The sequence below is a fragment of the Babylonia areolata genome, chromosome 19 (assembly GCF_041734735.1).
Source record: "Babylonia areolata isolate BAREFJ2019XMU chromosome 19, ASM4173473v1, whole genome shotgun sequence".
Classification (NCBI taxonomy): Eukaryota; Metazoa; Mollusca; class Gastropoda; order Neogastropoda; family Buccinidae; genus Babylonia; species Babylonia areolata.
This window is the reverse complement of record NC_134894.1, coordinates 31,171,949-31,176,748: the sequence shown is the minus strand read 5'-3', so window position 1 is coordinate 31,176,748 and position 4,800 is coordinate 31,171,949. Positions and strand designations below refer to the sequence as shown.

The 4,800-nt window shown below is 37.5% G+C and overlaps 1 long non-coding RNA gene across 1 annotated transcript in view; it reads left to right on the top strand.

Annotated features, from left to right (window-relative positions):
• LOC143293571 (uncharacterized) overlaps positions 1-4,554 on the top strand; it is a 5,248-nt gene extending 694 nt beyond the window's left edge. Inside the window, exons 2-3 of the long non-coding RNA XR_013056785.1 lie at positions 2,639-2,739; positions 4,149-4,554. This is a non-coding gene — a long non-coding RNA (uncharacterized LOC143293571). The remainder of the gene's footprint in view (positions 1-2,638; positions 2,740-4,148) is intronic.
• Positions 4,555-4,800: the final 246 nt, after the last annotated feature.

Genomic DNA, 4,800 nt, shown 5'->3' with positions numbered 1-4,800 from the left:
ATCCATCAGTTATTATTATGTTATGTCCAAAAGCATCTGTGTAAACACTTTTCCTTTAGATGTCTTACAATTTCTGTCAAAAAAGTTGTACATGGTTACACTGCCATGGATAATGTAGAATTGAATCTTTTTTTCTTTTTTTTTTAAAAACTTGCAGAAATTACACATATTATCTGGAAGTACTCCCATCTCCATCAGAACAGATTTTCTCATAAGGATATGATAATTAATTTTCATCTGGAACCCCACTATTAATCAGTCTTATTCCATTGGATTTTTCTTGTATTGAAATGATATGTTCTTTCAGTCAAACTTGTTTCTGAAATAATCAAATCCCAATTTTTACAGGCATTTAGTAGTTCCGGTTTGTTTGATCACGTGCTTGTTCATGTCGTTGGTGAGTCAGTCAGCTGGCTGTCTGAAATGTCGTGGGTTTTTTTTTGGTTTTTTTTGTTTGTTTCCCCCCCCCCCCCCCCCCAGTTTTCGGTGAATATTTTCTTGATCATTTTTCCGTCGGTGACAGATCATGGTTGATCATACACCACGACGAGAGAAGCTTCGAAAAAATGCAGTCCTCTTTCTCCCTTCCTCAGTCACTACTTCGCCCTACTCCTTTCTCTCTCCCCCTCTCTGTCTTTCTGTCTCTCAACCGTAGCTCTGTTTTACTTGCCTGTTTGTTTGATTGAATATTTGGATGTTAACTTTTTTATCTTGATGCGAACTGATTTACTGCTGCTTTTTTTTTTCTTTTTCATCGCTGTATCTTCATACTATAACACATCACATTACTGTTACAAAGACCTCTCTGATCGCTGTATCTTCATACTTTTACACATCAGATGTCGTGCCGACTGGATAACAGGTTGAAGAGCTGGTCTGTGTGGTGGCTTGTTTTCTTGAAAACTTGTGAATCAGTATTTTCCTCCTAACGCTGTGATAAAGTTTCCATTTGTGTCGAAAATAATGTGTGAACACTGGAGTTCGGGTGGACTATAAACTGACACAGTAGGGTCTGTCCAATCTAATACAACAGCCTTAATTAATGCCACCAGATTCCTCGGATTTTTTTTTCAAAGAGATCGTTTTCAGCAACAGAAAAGGCAACTGATTGTTTTGCCGACTATGGAGACGTTTTCAATGTAAACAAATCAAATGTAAAAAAAAAATTAAAAGAATAAAATAAAATAAATAAATAAATAAATATATAAACGACGCCAAAAATATACGACCTTGAACTATACTTCTATTTTATAAATTTTCAAAACGCTTTTGAGAAAACATCTGGCACCATGATGCAGTTGCATAAGTTGCAATAATGTAATATAGTAGAGTATCGTCGAAAGTGTGAAAAACAACGATAAAAACCACAAACAAACAAACCAACAAAATTATGAAAAAAAATGAATAAATAAAAAAAGAACAAAACACCATTTAAACACACCAAAATAAATAGGAAAAATCATAGAAAGAGGGATTCGGTGATTTTGGACCCTGAGTTATGTTTGTCAGTGCACAATACGATGTAATAATTAATTGCAATGTTTTTAAAAGCGAATATGTGAAATGCTTTTATTTGAGAGCATATGTTTATTACTCTTGTTTAATCAAGTAATCCGCGTGTGTGGGGTGGGTGGGGGGTGGGTGGGTGCGGGTGTGTGCTGATTATCTGGTTGCGGTTTTCCGCAATTTATCTTTATTCTTATATGTCTATTATAATCAATGTGCAGTGTAGTAGGCTATGTTTATAATTATATTCAAATAATGTCTCTTAATTCTTTCTGTTTTTACATTAAGAATACTAGTTATTACCTGCAGTGTGAGGATGTATGTATGAAACGGTGTGTGTGATATTTTTTTACATTTGTATCTTTGTAATATTTGTAAAAGCTGTTGTTGACTTCTACAGTTATGGACCCCATGTTGTTTACTTGTCTATGTTGTGATAATGCACCTGACCAAATTTCTCCAGTTGGAGATAATAAAGTTATTCTTATCTTATCTTACTTCAGAGACAAAACTTTGCGTATAGTTTGTGATATTAAATGCCACTGTGTGCTGCATGATGATTGTGTACTATTGTTAATAACAAGACTTATACAAGCATACACTGGACACATTCCAGACAGAGTTTGGGTGGGAATCAAAGAGTTCTTCGGTGAAATCTTCCACCAGTCCAAAGGAATCAGATTAAGATCTTCTCACTGTGAATGTCGTTATTGATAACAATAGTATGTGACATATAGCTGCAAGTGTGCTGTGATGAAAAACCGTTGGTAATTCAAGATCTCTGATCACAAAAACGAAAGAAAATACTGTCTTTTTTCTTTCTTTCTTCTTTTTTTTTTTTTTTTTTTTTTTTTTTTTAATGGACAGCTTACCAAAATTTTAAAGAACAAAGAATGATTCAGCTGTTTGACACCACTGTAACATAAGAAGCAGAAATGTGTTCTCTTTTAGAATCTGAATCCATCCCCACGTGTGTTAACTATCAGAAAGCGCCTTATTGGTGCAACAATAGCTTGAGGTATATACGTTTCTCTTTGTTCACACACTGTCAACATGCAGTGAGCTGTCGAAGAACACACGCCACTAAGGTACACTCTAACCTCTTTCGTTATTTGTCACTGTGTGTTTACAGCGTACAGTAGACATCAGACATCATGATGAAAGCTTTCATCGTCGTCGTCTGCCTCGCTGTCTGCCTGCTGTCCATGATGACAGTGGAGGCACAACTTGAACGTAAGTGTCTGTTGGACTGTCTGTCCATTTTCTGTGTCCCCACCCCCCACCCCACTCACACACACACACACACACACACACACACACACACCGTCCTGTCCTGTATAGATGGGGGACATGAATTGTTTGTAAAGTCACAATATGCTTGAACTTCATTTCGCACAGAATTGTTGAATGAAGCCAGAATTATTATGCACTTGTCGGTCAGTGTTGATTAATTCCATTCGACAACGCATCCGACAGCAAAGTTAAAAGATGACTAGGGCCTACTGGACCTTTAAAAAAAAAACCGATTTCAAATGAGTGTTTAAAAAAAGCAGTTTAAAATGTCAGGACAAAAACTTGTGGCCGACATTTCGTATATTGCACAATTCTTTCGGGGGTCAGCTGGCTGAGTGTGCTGTGGTGGCTGGAAGATGTTTGAAAAATGTCAGTGCTGAAGTGAAGAAAGACGTAGCAAGCGGAATGGCTGCAGTCCAGCTAAGGAACCTATAAACGAGGTAGAAAGAAGATGACCGCTGGAACTTCCGGTAAAATACATTAAACAAGTTTTAAACTATGGGGTGAAAGGTCTGATATCAGGATGAAAATATGTGACCAATGTTTCGTGTATTTTCACACCTTCTTCGGTTAATCCTTTTCACCTTTTTTTCAACTCCTTTTTGACATCTGTTACCGTTTATACTGTCATCATTGTGGACAAAACAATGACAGCTGGATTTCTTTTTAAGAAATTTAAGAAAGAAAAAGACAGGATAAAAAGTATTGTAATGATAGTACGAGAACAATATATATATATATATATATATATATATATATATATATATATATATATATATATATATATATATATATATATACAGCGTTTCGCCGGGTAGAGTCTTCTTCGGGTATTTTGTACACCACCACGATTAGTGTTCGAGTTTAACGACTTATTGGCTTTTGCCCTTATAGGTCATGTTTGTCAGTGCTGGAGTGTTGGTGTTGTTCGAAGAGGTGGGAGTCCAGAGATTGTACTGTATTGTATTGAACTGGATTGGATTGGACTTGGTTGGATTGGATTGGATTGGATTGGATTACTCATTATCACAATAGATGGCTCTGTCTGAAATTCGGGCTGTTCTTCCCGGGAAGAGGGCGTCGCCACAGTGCCTCACCGCCGATATAGTATATCTATTTTTTCTGTCTACAAATGTATCTGTTTTGCTATCAAGGCAGACTTTTACGCACAAAAATACAAAGAATAATCCGTTTGTTGGCTGTTGTTTAACGAGCGTCATGTGCATGTTGTACATGGGACCTCGGTTTATCATCTCATCCGAAAGACTCAAGACTAATAGCAGTTAGTTGAACCTACCGTGGTGGTCGTCGTTATTGTTGCTGACTGCCTGATCTCCTTTTTCTTTCAGCCCAGGCCACAGCAAAACCCCCTGCTTGGAGCTACCTGACCAGTGACCCCAACAGTATCTGGAGATACTTATTCTTGGCTCGCATGTTCGAAAACTAGCGCCGGGACACCAAAACTACGTGGATTCGACTTCCGTCTTCCCGGTCCTGCAGTGTCCTACAGAACGGGTTGTCTGACCTGTACCTAGAAGACAACGATAGTAGTTTTTGTTGTTGTTGTTGTCGTCGTCGTCGTTCTTTTTTTCTTTTCTTTTCTTTCCAAACGGCAGCCGCAGCGTTGAGGAAATCGGAGAGAACATGGGCGAGGATGGTCGACATAACTAAGAAATGATAACGCTTATCTGACAATTTCTTTTCTGTTCGAAAAAGAAAGCCCAATGAAGTTATTATTCGAAAAGAATATATATCTGGAATTTGCTGAGATATTATAATTTTCACTTCAGGGTTTTTTGTTTGTTTGCTGTTGTTTCTTTCAGAAAACAATGGGGGTGGGGGGTGGGGGGGCAAACAAACAAAAACAACTGTCAACAAAGCGAGAATTTTCAAAGTTAATACAGGGTGGACACTGGTAAGAGGTCGAACAAATATAAACGGGGATTAAATTTAGTCGATAGAGTAAGTCTGTGAATAAAAACAGTGGTACGGATACTATTT